Below are 19,133 nucleotides of genomic sequence, written 5' to 3' on the forward strand. Positions count from 1 at the left end.
GCTACACTCGAATCGTTGGTCCTTTCATTTTCCACAGCTTTTTTATGTTCTTTTAGCCGAGTTTTAAATTTTCGACGGGACAAACGATATACACTGCTGGGCAATCCTTACAGGGGATTTCGTAGATACCCGATAGATGATACCCGTAGATGTCCTTTTGATTGTTTAGAAGCTCCTGTAATGTATTACCGCTTTTATGAATCACATGGAAACCGTGTCGCTTGAGAATTTTCCTAATGTGGTTCGTCACTTTAGGGTAAAATGGCAAACTGATTCTGTGGATTTGCTCTTTTTCCGGCTGTAAAGTGGTGGTGTCTTGACGCTGTTTTTTACGGATATGTTTACCAATTATTTTATCCACAAAACTCTTGTCGTACCCATTTAATTCAGCCGCTTTCTGAATTTTTTGGCTTTCGGCTACAAAGTCCTCCCTCTCCATGGGTATATTGACCAGGCGGTGCGCCATAGAGTGAAAGGCTGCTTGTTTTTGGGCCCCGAAGTGATTCGAGTCCGTAGTAATGTAGCGGTCTGTAGATGTTGGTTTGCGGAAAATGCTGAACTTCAGAGTATTGTCTTCCTTTCTGGTAATCAGCAGGTGGTCCAAAAATGGTAACTTTCCATCTACTTCTCGCTCCACAGTGAATTTTATTTTTTCATGCTGGGTGTTTAACCAATTTAGTGTTTGGGATAGGTAGCGTTCTTTAACTATAGCGTAGATATCGTCAACATACCGTTTCCACACACGTGGGAAAAGTTTTTCCGTTTTCAGCTTATCCTCAAAATCACTCATAAAGAGTTCCGCCAGAAGTGGAGAGATTTTACTACCCATGCTAAGGCCGTGGATTTATTTGTAGTATCTGCCTCTAAACACAAAATAATTTTGGTCCATGCACTGTTTTGCAACGGAAACATAAGCCTCTATGTGGTTGTGTGGGGCTCGGCTACGTTCTAAGTGATATCGTAGACTTTGAAAAGCATCTGGTACTGGCACGCTTGGGAATAGAGCACTAACATCAAACGACACCAGAATTTCTCCCCTTTTTACTACCACATCCTCTATTTGACTCGTAAGTTCGACGGAATTCTTCACACTCTTACCGTGTAAAACAGGATACTTTTGCATTTCCTCAACTAGCCAAGCTGCAATTTTTTCGGTTGGTGTGTAGATATTCGACGAAATGGGTCGCATGGCTAACGGGTTTTTGTGTATCTTTGGTAGGCAGTATAGCGTTGCCACCTTCGGATTTGACACTAGAAACTTACGGTTTAGTTTTTCTTCTCCCATCAAGCGAGCCACTTTTTGGCGTGTGAAGTTCGCTTCTTCAATCATGCCATTCAGCGGGTCTTTACCCGAGCAAGGATTCACAACAAAAATATTACATATTCTGCTGTTGATATCAACAGCAGAAGTGGTTGATATCAACAGCAGAATATGTATTTTTTTTTAAATTCTATATTAGAGAGGTTTTCAGCCTGCGGCTGGTTCGCCTCTTTTACCAACTGCTAAAATCATATTTCTTTTTGCGTTATCTCAGCTTATGTCGAATAAACGGTAAAATGGCTTATCTGGTCTGGAAAAGAACACCAAAATGTTTGCAAATATTATTCTCTTGGCGATTTTCCCATAACAGAGTTTGTGAATCATCGACAATGTTGACAAGCTGAATAATGCACATATCTCACCTAGAGATACATGGTACGTATTCAACTTACCCATGCATACAAACAACAATACAAAACGAGCATTTGTTTGTGTTATTTCCTGCTATGAAAATGATAAATATTCTTGTTACGGTCACTTATATCATACAGGAAATAACACACACGTAATACAAGGAAAGAGTAAAGTTTTCGAGCCCAATGAAAAAAGCAAGCTGTATACAAATGAGTATCAAGAGAGTGCCCTTCAGTCGTATTGTCGTGTTAGCAAAACATATAGTTTTGGTTTTATCATCACGCACACGTTAATTAATAATTGCAAGCATCAACGATGCTATTAAGCCTGCCCGCCAAGTTAGCTCCGGGGTACGACGCTGGCCAAACAAGCCAGTCGTCGTATGTTCGAGTATCGACTGGGCGGTGCCGCTACAGAGTTAATAGGATCTTTGCACCAGTCCCGTGATTTTACTGTACTTTAATAACCGGCAGCGAAGTCTATCGATAAAGAAGGGTCAAGTTCTGAAGGATGTTTATACCCATGGTTTTGCTTTGCTGATAAATCTAGATTTTACCAGATTTTTTATTGCATACCAGACAAAGTTCAAAATCTTCCAGATATTTGGTAATGTGCCAGATTTTTGCCAGATTTCTGTTTCACCGTTCTGCAAAAAAGTCATCACTCCTAATTTCAGAGAACTTTTTGTATCTGCGTTGAACAAAACTGGCAAGACGTTTCCCGAAAAAGTCCTGGATAGACATTTATTTGTGTGCCAGATTTTCGAATAAACCTATTAGCGACCCTGGGAAGAATAGGGACTCAACAAGGGGTCGGTCACTCGGCACAGCTGTTTTTATGTTAGGCGACTTGAAACGAGCCGAACTGTGCCGATGCTGTACCGAAAGTGCCGAACTGCAAGATTTGTTAAATTCGTGAAAATCTGATAGATCTGGCAACCGTGCGAGATGATTTTGATAACTGGCAGTGCTCCCATTTCATATGTAAAATGGAACCGGAGGTGTGTAAAGCCCTATAAATGTTATTTTTATAAGACTTTAGTGGTGTGCCGCTTGATATCTCTGCAGTGCCGCGGCACTATGTGCTGAGTGTCCGACCCCTTGGGACTCAAACACTCTCTAAAATATTTTTAAGCAATGTGATGGAAACGTAGCACGGGTTTCCAGGAATCTTTCCTGGTGATCTTTCTGGCTAGACGATGTAGACGACGAAATTGCTTCGTCAAAAGAATTTTGATTAGTCAGTGCTCTTCATCTTGTCTTTTGATAAAAGTTGAAGCAATACGTATCAATTGCTTCTGTCAGGAAACCATAAAAATAGCTGTTGATTGGCTGGAAATGACAACGCTATTAATGGTTATCTAACGTGTTTTGACTACAGAAACCTCTTTGTAGAGAACAGTAGTGTTCTATGTCATCATGGTTCCGCAATATTCCGAAAAGAATTTGATTTTCTCATCATCTCCACCTACTACTGACTTAATTCCGAATTTTATTTACCATTATCGGAAGTATCTTGACCTGATAAACAACTTTGTCGAAAACATCAGCCTCCTATCTCGTCATGAGTCGGAAATATCGCCAAATGAATTGAATTTCAACGTATACTCCATCTAGTGGACTAGTTCTAAGCTTCAGTGTTCGATACCAAATGCGTCTTGACTTAACAAACAACTTTGTAGTATATAGCAACCTTCTAGGTCATTATGGTTCTAAAATATTCCTAAATGAATTTAATTTCTTCATTATTAGCGCCATCTAGCGACTCAGTTCCAAACTTTGTTGTATGTCACCGGATGTGTCTTAACTAGATAAGCAACTTTGTCGAGAATCGCAACCTTCTATCTCTTCACAAACTTGAGCTATTGCCCGCCGTGTACTCAGTACACGACGCGACCGCTTGTGTAACTTTTTTCATTTCAAAAAAGTTACGTTAGCGGTCGCGCTGGTGTACTGAGTACACGCGCGCGGACACACTATTTTTACAAGCAATTTTCGACCACTTTTTTAATTTCTTTTTGCTATATTTTGGTATCATTAGAAAGGGGAAGAGTAGATCTTCGAATACAACCAAAACCTGGTACGATTTGATTAAAATTTCGATGACTTTTTCGCGTTTTTCGAAAACGCGTGTACTCAGTACACTAGCGCGACCGCTCTAGGGTTAAAGAACGCTACCTATCCCAAACACTAAATTGGTTAAACACCCAGCATGAAAAAATAAAATTCACTGTGGAGCGAGAAGTAGATGGAAAGTTACCATTTTTGGACCTGCTGATTACCAGAAAGGAAGACAATACTCTGAAGTTCAGCATTTTCCGCAAACAAACATCTACAGACCGCTACATTACTACGGACTCGAATCACTTCGGGGCCCAAAAACAAGCAGCCTTTCACTCTATGGCGCACCGCCTGGTCAATATACCCATGGAGAGGGAGGACTTTGTAGCCGAAAGCCAAAAAAGCGGCTAAATTAAATGGGTACGACAAGAGTTTTGTGGATAAAATAATTGGTAAACATATCCGTAAAAAACAGCGTCAAGACACCACCACTTTACAGCCGGAAAAAGAGCAAAACCACAGAATCAGTTTGCCATTTTACCCTAAAGTGACGAACCACATTAGGAAAATTCTCAAGCGACACGGTTTCCATGTGGTTCATAAAAGCGGTAATACATTAGAGGAGCTTCTAAACAATCAAAAGGACAAAGTTCCGCCCGAAGAACGGTCGGTATCTACGAAATCCCCTGTAAGGATTGCCCAGCAGTGTATATCGGACAAACCCGTCGAAAATTTAAAACTCGGCTAGACGAACATAAAAAAGCTGTGGAAAATGAAAGGACCAACGATTCGAGTGTAGCGATGCATTCTATCTGCCTCCAACATGAAATTGATTGGGGGAACGCAAAGCTGCTAAAAAATGTGAGAAAATCCTCTCATTTAAATGCGTGGGAATCGATGTACATCAGCACCGCAGATCGACTTTTAATGAATAAAGATGAGGCGCTCATCTCATCGCCTCTCTTCCAACTGACGAAATTGAATCTGTAGCAGACAACAAATCACAATACGTATGCAGTCGACCACCGCTCCGTAGATGGGTTGGATTAAACCCGAAACCGGTTAGCGAAAAAGGTAATTTTAATGTTTTGTAAGAACCATAAGTGATGTGTCTTGTTTGTTCGTGTTAAGTTGTTCTTACGTTAAGCAAAAAAGTCAATTTATAAGTGGTTATACAAACATCCTTTTCTAATTGAAATAATCTTATTGAAAGCAATAGACTTTTCCTTCATTTAGAACATCGATTGAATATAACCGCTCGCTTCACATTAACACGCGCTGAGACATAAAAATTCACAACTTCCAGAGTTTTCATTTCTCCATTTTCAAATTTTGCATGCTTCTTCGAGAAAGATCAGCAAATATGTATTTTAAAATAAAAAAAATCGAGAAAAAAAAGTTCCACCTTTGAAAAATTGCAATTGTTTATAAAAACGCACTATTTAACTATTGAAAAACAATCGAGAGGACGCATAATATACTAATTTTGAAAGCTTGTGGAATAGTGAACACATCTGGTAGAAAGTCATTTTTTGATATTACAAACTATGTTTACAATCAGCATTTAAAAAATAGTGATTTTTTCGAATTACAATACTTTAAAAAATCATATCTTGCGAATTCCAACGGTAACATCAAAATAAAAAAAAATACGTGTCAATTTTTTTGAACAAAGAACGTAAAAAAAATATTCCGAAAAGAAAAAAAACTTTTGACTGTAAATTTCCCGTGGAATGACCCATATTTGTTTATTTGAAGAACAATGACGGCTTTAATGGGAATGGGAACTCCTATTAAATCAAGGTAAAATCCATCATAAAACCCGATTTAATCCACCTAGTGGTGAAAGGAACCTTTGTTATACGGTCTTACTTGCTATTTGAGATAGAAATCGACACGTCTTCGGAAAATAATTCATCTATTGGTTGTAGTTGCGTAGTGCGTTGGTTTACAGAAAATTTTTGAAAATTTTTTTTTTTTTTTTTTTTTTTTTTAATTTAAGATTTTTTTTTAATTTAAAATTGAATAAGTTTACAAAATTTGAACAAAATAGGAACACTTTTAAATTTTGATGAAAAAAGTATCATGAAATTGCTGAGTAAGGATAAGTAAGTTGTTATTAATCTGAGTAAGTGCAAATAAAAGTAAGTTGTAAGAGGAAATCTTGTCCTTTAGCATATACATTGTCTAGTAAAGGTCTAGTTTATAGGTTTTTGAACTATGCATAGTTTCCTGTAATGCCATTCTATTTGAATCACATCAATAGAGTTTCCTTGAGTAATTTTCATCAATTTTTATTAACTCACGCTGTTGTATTTTATACAACACGTGTAGGTTTTTCAACGCCATATTGTTATAAAATTACAAATCGTTGTTTAACTAACGTATATTCTTCAACAAACTTATTGTGAGCAAAATATCATAATGATTCAATGCATTAATAATTTAAATTGTTGGGAAAATTTATGCAGCAAAACTATCAGCAAATGTAAAATGTTTAAAATGTATCCGTCTGCTGATAGTCGAGTAATTCGGAGTCAAAATTAGGGTATTCTTTATAATCAAAGTTCTACAGTTCCTAAACAAGCAAACATACAGGTGTACTATTTTCAGAAAAGTTGTGTATTTTTACTATTTGTACAATTTTGTAGTACATGAAAAAGTCATGCAACAATTACAAAAAGAGCAATAATAGAAAAACTGATTTTACAAATTCATATACAATAAATAAGATTTTTCTATCTTCGCTGCAGAGATAGAAGGTTACTGTCTTTAGAAAAATTTCTTGTAATAATATGCTCTATAACTTTGCAGAACACATCAATGTGTTATATTGACACTGAAGAAAAATATTTTTTTTATTTCACTTTTAGGGGGATTAATAAAAATTTAAATTCCACCAGACGATAGAGCTTCCAATTTCAAGAAACTCTTCCAAAGGTTCGATAAACCTAAAACCAAGTTTTTCCAGTCAAAACTCTAGTGCACACGTTTTCTTTGGTTTGGGGCTATTGTGCGCGCGAGTAACTGTGTTACAAAAGTTGGCGCGAGTGTTCGAGGGTTAATATCTTTTGACCGGCAAAACCAATTCTTATGAAATTTTGCATATATATTCGTAGACTCAAAACCTCTCGTTTGATATTAAAATAATTGAAATTAGGTAAATTATCTTGGTTAAAATCATTATAAATTATTGTAAATTTTGGTGTGGTGTATACGGTTGCTCATAACTTTCAAATTAAACGTCCAATCAAAAAACCATTCAATAGTGAACCATTCAATAGCGCATTAATCGGTTTGGCCACCTCTGAGTAACAGGCGATAATTATTAGCTTGTCAAAACAGGTTTTTAAAGCATAACTTTTAAACTACTTATTTGTTTTCAATTAAAAATTCCTGAACAATTTAGCTTTAATAAGGGCTTTCATTTGATACTAAGATCGTTGAAATCGGTCATGTAGTTTTGAAGAAACCCGTGTCACGTATTTTTCACATTTTTGCTCATAACTTTTAAACGAAACGTCGTGTCACGAAACAACTCAATAGTGATCTACTAGACAATAACACCTTTCAAACAAAAGTAATAGCGAACCATTCGGTTCAGCCATCTCTGAGAAACAGGCGATAGAAAAAATCATTACATACATACACACACACACACACACAGACATTGCTCAAATCGTCGAACCCTATCGATTGGTATATGTGACTTGGCCCTCCGGGCCTCGGATCAATTTCGTGTTTTTCGACCAATTTTTAAACCTTTGTTATAGTATAACAAAGGTAAAAAGGTAAAAAGAACGGAATATGAATACCCAAACAACAGGTATGAAAAACATATGTCTTTGGCAACTAGCTTAAAATGTTTACCATTCTACGCAACACTGATACTTAGACTACTACGTGACCATATGACCAATCACTTCCACCAATCTCCAATCTCGGCAGGCAGAAATGACTCTGGAAGACACCAATATAAGATCACCCCTCGGGTCTAGTGTAGAAGTAATGCGCTTATCAGCGTCCAGCTAGTCAACCCCCCACAGATTACAGAACAATAAAAAATTGAAATTATCTCGAAATAATCCGCCAAAATTATGAAATATCTCGAGTTTCCACCACTACTGGTACTACCACAACTACTGGAATATCTACCCTAGACGACAGGTAGATTGATTGATGCATACTATTGAGTTCTGTACTAAAGCCGATCAAATCGGTGGAGGAATCGGATGACGAAATACGTAAATCAAACTAAATAGGCGGATGAATCGATGCAAAACATTATGCAGCCTACGGAACCACACGAAATATTTTTTTCAAATTTTAATGTGGTTTTAACCAGTTAAGGTCATTCACCACCGCACAAAATAGGTGGATTAATGAGTGCATAAAATTGGGCACCCTACCACGGTACCAGACCTATTTGGTGGATTTTTCGGATGTTTCAGTTACTTAACCAATTAATGCAGGCATTATCTATACTTACATTTTCTTCACCGTTGAAATCATCGACGGAATTCCGGACGGTTCCATTCGTTTTCAGAGACCAGTGCTACGCAGGTTGGTGGTGGAGGTGACGGAATATTGTGCACCGGAGTAATAGAATAGCCTTGAAATAAGAAAAAGACTAATCAACTGCATTTGAGGCGGCAAAAGCCCAATGGCTCACTGTCGTTGAAATTGGGGTTACCTTGGAAAGTTGTTAACAGCGCAGAAGATTTGGGGAGGACTGTAGCCCCATTTTTAATGTCAATTTTATTTTAGTATAACTGTATGTCCGTCGCCAAGCGGATCAATTCATTGCGACTTATATAGTTTGCTATTTACAGCAGGAACATGTATCGCTGCAAAATTCAGAAATGCCTTCATGGCTGCCGCCTGATTTGGATGCTACGTTCAATGGCAGATGCAACTCGACCCGAACCCGACCCGGGCCCGAAAATTTTTTTGCTGTCAAACCCGGACCCGACCCGAACCCGAATTTTTATTTTCTGTCAAACCCGAGCCCGACCCGAACCCAAAATTTTATTTTCAGTCAAACCCGAACCCGACCCGAACCCGGATTGATTCTCTTCGTTAAGCCCGAACCCGACCCGAACCCGAATTTTTTTTTCGGCCAAACCAAAACCCGATCCGATCCCGAATTTTTATGTTATGTTAAATTTGATCCCGCCCTGAACATGAATTTTATATTAATTTTCATAAAACTCACACCTCGATTTAAATCTCAGCAGTTTTCTTTTCGTATTGTCTATAACGTTCGAGCTCTAAAATTCATTTGAAATTGTAGGTTTTTTTCACCCTTCTATTTCTTTTGAAACTGAATTGAAAAGTCCAAAAATATATAGTATACACTAGAATAGTTTCTTTTACTTCGCGGAAATATCTCTTAAGTTTTCTATGAAACCTGTAAAAAGCGAAAAGAAAAATTTACATGAAAAATTATTTTGAAATGCTTGGATCTTGTTTCATTATGTTATACCGGTATCTAATATCCGAAAGCTAGTTCTTCGTCTAAAGCACTAGCACCTTAGCTTACAGGTAGCAAACATAAAAGGGATTGAATTTAACACTAAACATACCGACTTCACTCTACGAATATTTTTCGCGAAAAGACCGGAAATCCCGCGATTATCAATAGATTAGCGTTAAGATTTTTCTGGATAAAAAAAAGAAATAGTAGAGGACCAAACTTTGCATTATGTTTTAAATATATTTTCTAATAAAAGTAACTAAACAGGATTGTGTTCTAACGCCGTGAAAATGAACCAAAAAAGCAGTGGGTCAAATGACCCCTTCACGGCAGAGCTGCCAAAAATACAGATATTTGTGCATGCATGGGACCCTATCGTTTTCTCCGGAGTATTTTATTTTCTTGATCTAATCTTATAAATAACATGAAGTACTTTAAAATTCAGGAACAATAATAGAGCCAGAAATCACAGCAACTGAAATAATTAATGGGTCCCAAATTTATGCATGCACAAATATCTGTATTTGTGGCAGCTCTGCTTCACGGTATGTTTGGTGTTAAAGACAGCTAAACTTACAACTATTCCGAGGCAAGAAACTTTTTGGAAATCGGAATAGAAACCAATAATTTATGATAGCACACAATTCTAGTCTTCTGTCAGTCCACCCAATCACTATTATTTTGGGCGCAGTTATGACATGATCCAACTAACGAATTCTGGCGAATTCTGGAATATATAACTTTTGGTCTAAACTCGATCTAAGTCTGAAAACACTAAACCGTCTAAAAAGCAACCAGTCCAGTGTAGCTGATATCTGAGTCATACTAAATATCATTAAAGTACTGCTTATTTTATTATGTTAAAATTATACTTTTACAAGAACTGAATGTGGAGATGGTTCGGTATCTCATTACCCAAACCCGAAACCTGGACGTATTTTTTTCGTTAAGCCCGAACCCGACCCGAACCCGAATATTTTTTTTGGCCAAAACCCGAGCCCGACCCGAACCCGACACCTGGTAAAAATGTCAAGCCCGAACCCGACCCGAACCCGTCGGGTTCGGGTTTTTTTTGGGTTTCGGGTCTGAAAACCCGAGACCCGACCATCTCTAGAAACCGCCTTCCGGAAACGATAAAAAACGGGAACGGGTAAAATCACCTTTTGTACGTAACACACATTTATTAATTGCACATCGAGGATGACATTAAAATTTGTATTTTATATACTTATATATTATAGATTTGCTGATTTAATTCAGGGAACATGCGAAAGTGGTATAAAACTATGGTTTCCATAGTTTTCAGTCTAAAAACGGTTGCTTTCATGGTAACTTTTGTCAGATGTTCCACAGCGTTCCGCCCTAAGTTGTACATGGTGGGATACAGCATAAATTGATTCACAAAAAATAAATGAGATTAGCTGCTCTCCCTCGAGATACATCCCCTTAAAGATTACATGTTAAATTAAAAAACCAGTGATAGCTGCTAAAGGGAAAAAGAAAGAGCTCTGCTGTCTTCGACGAAAATGTGCAATCTATTGTGATTAATAATATCTTGGAACATTTGAAAAGCATACGAAGCGTTATTAAAGAGCTAGATCGAAAAAACTGTTTTGAATGGTGTCCCTAAGAGTTTGGCTCTTTACCTTCTTTCATGTAAGAGTTAGAAATCTTCAGTATTCAACAAACTTACTTACTTACTTATGTGTCCATGTCCGCCGGTCCGGCAGAACAAAGGGATGAAATCAGAGATCTCCACTGCTGACGGTTACCCGCCATGGCTTTTACCTGTCGCCAGGACAGGTTCTCGTCTACAGCCCGGATGTCGTTGGCTAAGCTCCGTCTCCATGAGCCTCTGGGTCTGCCTCTTCTACGCTGTCCTTGTGGATTCCAGTCGAGTGCTGCTCTGCAAACCTCGTTCGCTCCTTTCCTCAAGGTGTGTCCGATCCACTTCCACCTACGCTCACGAATTTCTGTGGCTATCGGCCGTTTATGACACCGACGATGGAGTTCCTCATTGGATATCCAATTATCAGGCCACCAGGCACGAATAATATATCGCAGGCACCGGTTAATGAATACCTGCAGTTTTTGCGTTGTCTGATTTAACGTTTGAATTAAAGATTCGGGTTTTCGTACGTAGAGTGATCTGGTTTGAGCGCCAAATGTTTCGCAGACCTGCAAAGGCACCCCTGGCCTTCCTGATCCGTGTGGCTATATCAGTCTTGGTACCACCATCGGGCGTTGTTTGGCTACCAAGATATTGAAAGACGGCTACCTGCTCAACTTGTTGTCCCGCTACTGTAAAGTTGGTGGAATTGTCAGTGTTCACTACCATAGACGTAGTTTTCGCTACATTGACTGTGAGACCTGCTGCCTGGGAGCTCTCGGAGAGGTCGTCTAACTTGCTCTGCATATCGTTTCGGCGTTATGCGAGCAAGACAATGTCGTCGGCTAGGTCGAGGTCATTTAGCTGCTCCATCGTTAGAGGATTCCAAGGCAATCCTCGATTTGGTCTACTGTCAATTGCTCCAACTAATATCTCATCCATAACGATGAGAAACAGAAGCGGTGATAAAATGCAGCCCTGTCTCACGCCAGCAATAACCCTTATGGGGTCGGACAAGACGCCGTCGTGCAAAATCTTGCACGAGAACGCCTCGTACTGAGCCTCGACGAGATGGACTAGCTTATCTGGAACTCCTCTACGCCTAAGTGCGCCCCAGATGTTTTCGTGATTGAATCGGTCGAACGCCTTTTCGAAGTCAACGAACACCAGCAGAAGAGATTTCTGGAATTCGTTGATCTGCTCCAATATAATGCGGAGCGTTGTGATATGGTCTACACATGATCGGCCAGCACGGAATCCAGCTTGCTGCCGCCGGAGAGTAGCGTCGATCTTCTGGATCCGGTTGAGGATTACCTTACAGAGTACTTTGAGAGTAATACAGAGCAACGTGATGCCACGCCAGTTACCGCATTCCGTTAGGTCTCCTTTCTTAGGGACTTTGACCAATATGCCCTGCATCCAGTCCACCGGAAAAGTTGCGGTTTCCCAAATATTGCTGAAAAGCTGATGCATCATCTGGGCTGACAAAGATGGGTCAGCTTTGAGCATTTCGGCTGAAATACGATCTATCCCTGGCGCTCTATTGGATTTCATACTCTTGATGGCTGCTACAATTATATCCAGCGATGGCGCCTCCGAGTTCACGCGATTTATTCGACGAACTGTAGGCGTCGTACGCTGCTGGTTTTGTTGGTCTCTGACATTTGAAACTCGGAAGAGTTGTTCAAAATGTTCAGTCCATCGCTTAAGCTGTTCTGTACGGTCAGTCAATAGCTGACCAGCTCTGTCCTTTAGCGGCATCTTTGTATTCTTCCTGGCACCACTAAGGCGGCGAGAAATATCGTACAACAAACGGATATCACCATTGGCGGCGGCGGTTTCTCCTTGTTCGGCTAGGGAGTTAGTCCAGGCTCTCTTGTCCCGCCTACAGGCACATTTAACAGCCCTCTCCAGTTCGACGTATCGTTGACGGGCAGCTGTCTTAGCCGATCTGGTCCGCGCTCGCTCAATGCCGGCTTTCGCCTCTCTCCGCTCGTCGATCTTCCTCCAAGTTTCATCCGAAATCCACTCCCTCCGCCCACTGCGCGCTTTGCCGAGGGTTTCATCACTGGTCGTGATGAAGGTGTTCTTGATGCCGGTCCATTGCTCTTCGACGGTTCCACCAGATGGCAACTCCGAGGCTCGGGATTCAAGTTGTTCAACAAAGGCTCTTTTCACCTCAGGATTCTCCAATCGGCGGACGTCGTAGCGGCACCCAACTTTCTCCTCCCGTCGTTGGACACGTGCGACGCGCAGACGTATCTCAGCGATAACAAGATGATGGTCGGATGCAATGTCAGCGCTGCGTTTGTTGCGTACATCAAGAAGGCTCCTTCTCCATTTCCGGCTAATGCAGATGTGGTCGATTTGGTTTTCTGTTCGGCCGTCGCGGGAAACCCACGTGACTTTATGTACTGGTCTATGGGGGAAGAGCGATCCACCAATGACCATGTCGTTATTACCACAGAATTCTGTAAACAGCTCCCCGTTTTCGCTCATCTCTCCTAGGCCATGGCGTCCCATGACGCGTTCAAGGTCCGCGTTGTTTGAGCCAATCTTCGCGTTGAAGTCGCCCATGTGAATTTGGATGTCCCCCTTCGGGATTTTCTCAACCACTCTGTTCAGCTAGCTGTAAAAGATCTCTTTCTCCTGCAGGTCGGCAGCATCTGTTGGCGCATAGCACTGGATTGCCGTAAGGTTCCTAACCCGTGTTCTAAATCTGGTAACGATTATTCGCTCATTTATTGGTTCCCACTTCATCAGGGCCGCACGTGCCCCTGGGCTCAGTAGGAATCCAACTCCTCTTTCTCGAGTAGCATTTTCACCTCGTATGCCAGAGTAGAGCAAGACTTGCCCGGATGATGTCCTGTGTTCGCCAGTACCCGGCCAGCGGACCTCGCTCAGCCCCAGGATTTCAAACTTCAGGCGGCTAGCTTCCCTTGCAAGTTGAGCCAGCTTGCCCTGCTGGGCAAGGGTCAGTATATTCCATGTTCCGATTCGTGTCCGTGTTTTCATGCTAAAGGTCGTTGCCAATAATCCGGAGAGATTTCTTCTTTCATTTTTATTAACTTTTTGTGTGTTCTGGTACAGTAGGCTGTTAACCTAAGGTCCTTATCCCGCTGATGGGGCTGCCATCTTAATGTGGGCGGGAGCCACTGTGCCCCCTTTCCTGTTAGCATACGACAACCGAAGTTGCGTACCCCAGCCGGCACCTCGTGGAGGTAGGAATAGGAGTTAATGAACAGAGGTTATGGAATGCACATGTTCACCCTTTGCCAGCCAACAAAGCCAGTATTCAACAAAGTTTCTCAAAAATAGTTTGGCTACAACTTTTCTGTAGGTAGCAATCATTTCTGACTTAAAATAGAGAAAATATTTTTGTATCTGATTAGGGACACCCTACCCAGCTGACATTTTCCTATGTATATCCAAGAAACAAATGAGAAATATGACCTGATATATATCTGGACAAATCGCATTAGTTGCATGAAACCAGCATATGTGTACTCTTTTGGAGCCGCTATACGTACTGCAGATTATGTGAGAACAATTCACATTCATAAGTATTTGTATACGATGCGATCCGACTCAAAATGATTAGTTCCATAATGCTATACAACTCTGTAAGGAAAATCGTATGTGAATCAGTGGCCATCATTTTGTACGATTGAATATAATCTAGGGTGCAATTTATATTTATATTTATACTAGCTGACCCGACAAACTTCGTATTGCCACAAATTAACCTGTGTTGTACATAAATCATGAATCTCGGATGATCTTTGTCACAATCTCGAGTTTTGCAAGCCCCCCAGTGGGCGGCGCTTCCGACGGCGGGTTACCGGCAACACTCGCGACCGTCTCGTCCTGAATGATCTAGTGTTACTATAGATAGTTTTTGTGGTCTTGTATTGACTAATGTTTTATGGAAGAGTCTCGAATTTCTCGAGTTCGATTAGTTTTTGAGTTTCGCAAAAATTTCTGTTTTATTTGTATGAGAGTCCATATCCCCCTACCACAGGGGTGAGAGGTCTCTAACTATCGTAAAATAAATTCAAGACTCCAAAATCTTCCACATGCCAAATTTGGTTCCATTTGCTTGATTAGTTCTCAAGTTATAAGGAAATTTGAATTTAATTTGTATGGGAGCTCCCCTCTTAAAAGGGGAAGGGGTCGTAATTCACCATAGAAAAAATTTCTGCCATCTAAAACTCCCACATGCCAAATTTGGTTCCATTTGATTGATTAGTTCTCGAGATAAGAGGAAATTTGCATTTCATTTGTATGGAAGCTTACCCTCTTAAAGAGGAGATGGGCCATAACTCGCTTTCTAAAGAAGAGAGGGGTCTCAATTCACCATAGAAAAAAATCTTGCGTCCAAAACCACTTACATGTTAAATTTGGTTCCATTTGCTTGATTAGTTCTCGAGTTATGAGGAAATTTGTTTTTCATTTGTATAGGAGCCCCCCCTCTCTTAAAGTGGGGAAATCCATAGAAAATATACCATAGAAAATATACTTGCCTACAAAAACACCCACATGATAACTTTGGTTCCATTTGCTTGATTAGTTCTAGAGTTATGAGGAAATTTGTATTTCGTTTGTATGAGAGCCCCCCCTCTTAAAAAGGTAAGGGGTCCTAATTCATCATAGAAAAAATGGTTGCCTCCAAAAACACCTACATGCCAAATATGGTTCCATTTGCTTGATTAGTTCTCGAATTATGAGGAAATTTGTATTTCATTTGTGTAGAAGCACCCCCTCTTAAAGTTGGGAGGGGTCCTAATTCACCATAGAAAATATTTTTGCCTCCAGAAACCTCCACATGCCAAGTTTGGTTCTATTTGCTTGATTAGTTCTCTAGTTATGAGGAAATTTGAATTTCATTTGTATGGGAGCCCCCCCTCCTAAAGTGGGTAGGGGTCCCAATTCATCATAGAAAAAATTTTTGTCTCCAAAAACACCTCGTGCTAAATTTGGTTCCATTTGCTTGATTAGTTCTCGAGTTATGAGGCAATTTGTATTTCGTTTGTATAGGAGCTCCCCCTCTTAAAGTTGGGAGGGGTCCTAATTCACCATAGAAAATATTATTGCCCTCGAAAACTTTCACATGCCAAATTTGGTTTCATTTGCTTGATTAGTTCTCGAGTTATGAGGAAATTTGTATTTCATTTGTATAGGAGCCCCCCCTCCTAAAGTGAGGAGGGGTCCCAGTTCATCATAGAAAAAATTTTTGTCTCCAAAAACACCCACGTGTCAAATTTGGTTCCATTTGCTTGATTAGTTCTCGAGTTATGAGGAAATTTGTATTTCGTTTGTATAGGAGCCCCCCCTCTTAAAGTGGGGAGGGGTTCTAATTCACCATAGAAAATATTCATGCCCTAGAAAACTTTCACATGCCAAATTTGTTTCCATTTGCTTGATTAATTCTCGAGTTATGAAGAAATTTGCATTTCATTTGTATAGGAGCCCCCCTTCCTAAAGTGGGGAGTGGTCCCAATTCATCATAGAAAAAAATTTTGTCTCCAAAAACACCCACGTGCCACATTTTGTTCCATTTGCTTGATTAGTTCGCGAGTTATGAGGAAATTTGTATTTCGTTTGTATAGGAGCCCCCCCTCTTAAAGTGGGAAGGGGTCCTTATTCACCATAGAAAATATTCTTGCCCTCGAAAATTTTCACATGCCAAATTTTGTTCCACTTGCTTGATTAGTTCTTCAGTTATGAGGAAATTTGTATTTCATGTGTATAGGATCCCCCCCCTCCCAAAACGGGGAGGGGTCCCAATTCATCATAGAAAAAATTTTTGTCTCCAAAAACAACCACATGCCAAATTTGGTTCCATTTGCTTAATTACTTCTCGAGTTATGAGGAAAATTGTGTTTCTTTGGTACAGGAGCCCCCCCCCTCTTAAAGTGGGGAGGGGTCCTAATTTACTATAGAAAATATTCTTGCCCTCGAAAACCTTCACATGCCAAATTTGGTTCCATTTGCTTGATTAGTTCTCGAGTTATGAGGAAATTTGTATGGAAGCCCCCCTTTTTAAAGAGGAGAGGAGTTGTAATTCCCCTTATAAAGAGGGGAGGGGTCTCAATTTACCATAGAATAAATTCTTGTCACCAAAAACACCCACATGCCAAATTTTGTTCTATTTGCTTGATTAGTTGTCGAGTTATGCAGAAATTTGTGTTTCATTTGTATGGGAGCCCCCCCTCTTAGTGGGGGGGAGGGGTTTCTAACCATCACTAAAACCTTTCCTGGCCCCAAAAACCCTCTACATGCATATTTTCATGCCGATTGGTTCAGTAGTTTTCGATTCTATAAGGAACATACGGACAGACAGACAGACAGACAGAAATCCTTCTTTATAGGTATAGATTGTTCAATAATTCATCTCCCTACGATAAAACTGAACCTTGTCGTGGTGTAGGGCTTTTTAACTAATCAGTAAATGAACAGCGGTCACGTTTACTTCTGAATGTGGGTATATATCAAAATACTTTTGTGATTTCAAGTGGGACTCGGGGTAAAAATTTACCAAATGTGATTGTTGCGTTGTTCAGAAAGTGCTTTTATTCCGTTCAAGAATAAGGCCAGTATGGGGATCTCTGACAATAGATGAAGTTTTCTGGGATTCATCCCTGTTTATAACAACTGTCACAAATATCTCCGAAAAATGTCGGATTGATTGAGTTGGTCGGGGGCTTAGGGTTAGTAAGGGGATGTAAGCGGGATACCAGATCCGATTGGATGCCGAAGGACCACTCTGTAATGATTACGGGTAATAGCACTTCTTAGGTAGCAGATTGGAAAATTAGGTCAATTCGTGTCGCGTGTTCAAGTTTCGGCTAGGCGGTGCTGCTAGATAGAGTAGGATTTTTGCACTGGCCCCGTGGCTGTCCTGAGCTCTGATGGCTGCCCGCGGGCTCTGTCTATGGGAAGGGGTCGAGTCCAGCTTGTGCTGCGCTCAATTTACTTTGTATCGTGGGAATGCATTGTGAATGCTAAGGGGATGAAAGATTAAATTTTCCCTGATAAGTTGATCCGAGTTGCTCCGAAATTTGTCATATCTATTGGTTCATTTGTGGTTGTTTGTGTTGGAAAACTAAAAGCGGGCGCGCGGTTGAAGACCAGTGTCAGGCGGGGCTGACGAATTCTCCACTTCTTCACTATACCACATATTGCAACTCGAGTGGTACAAAAAGTCCAAAGCACATTTACAAATTCGATCTATTATTTTTCTTCTCATCATCATCATTATCATCATCATCGTCATCATCATCATTATCATCATCATCGTCATCATCATCATTATATTTAAAATATGACATTCCGGCCTTTGGCAGAGAGATCTTAGAGTCAGTTCGTGGAGTCCGCGCAGGGCCGAAACGCCTCCGCCTGCGGGTATAGGCGTGACGGCTATGCTTGGGGCTCTACCTGTGTTTTAGTGGGCGCCAGTGCCTGTCTCGTCAGGTAGAATTGATGTTTGAGGTCTCCCTGACACTTTGTTGACAACACAAAAGGGCCCAGCGCAGAGTTTTATACGCTATTAAGCGACCAGTTGGATAACCCGAAAAAAAGGAAAAAGGAAAAGATTGTTCAATAATTCATCTGACGCTGTTGTCTACATGAATAAAACACTACTAACTAACTTAATTAAAGGCTCTTGAGAGCAGCAGTTGTTCTTTGAATTTACTACATGAAACATGGAAATCAAAATAATTGTATACACTGTTAAACAACACATAACACGAATGGGTTCATTCTGGCCATATTCGGTGCGTCTAAAGTCCAGTCGAAGAAACTCTCTATTTCGTAGAAAACTTGGGATGCCACTGATGTTGATTTGAGCCAGGATCGCTGGGCAATCCTATTCGCCGACTAAAATCTTTCTAATGAAGAGAACTCTTTCAATTTTCCGTCGTCTTTCCAAATGTCCATATGCATTAAACGACAGCGGTCTTGATACGGAGGCAGATCGTATGTGTTTCTCTATGGGAGATATTTAAGCGCGTATCGAACGAATCTACACACTTAAAAAACTCAGCAAAATTTGCCGAGATTTGGACAGCCGAGCGTTCGGTAAAAATTCCAGTTTTGCAAATCGACGTTTACGGATCTTTACTAACGTTTGGCATCATAAAAAATTTTACCGAACGCTCGGCTGTCCAAATCTCGGCAAAATTTTGCTGACTTCGGCACTTTTTTTTAAGTGTGTACGCTGGATGGCTTCCAATCTGGACGACCAAATACCTGAATAAGGGCTCTACACTACAGCAGCGTATTCAATTACGGATCGCACAAGGGAGTAGT

General features: G+C 40.4%; 1 protein-coding gene across 1 annotated transcript in view; it reads left to right on the forward strand.

Moving 5' to 3' along the window:
- The window catches only part of LOC128737853 (serine/threonine-protein phosphatase alpha-2 isoform), a 236,713-nt gene that overhangs the window by 20,927 nt on the left and 196,653 nt on the right, over positions 1 to 19,133 (forward strand). The gene's annotated exons all lie outside the window — the stretch shown is intronic.

Source organism: Sabethes cyaneus, chromosome 2 (assembly GCF_943734655.1).
Source record: "Sabethes cyaneus chromosome 2, idSabCyanKW18_F2, whole genome shotgun sequence".
In the NCBI taxonomy this organism is placed as follows: Eukaryota; Metazoa; Arthropoda; class Insecta; order Diptera; family Culicidae; genus Sabethes; species Sabethes cyaneus.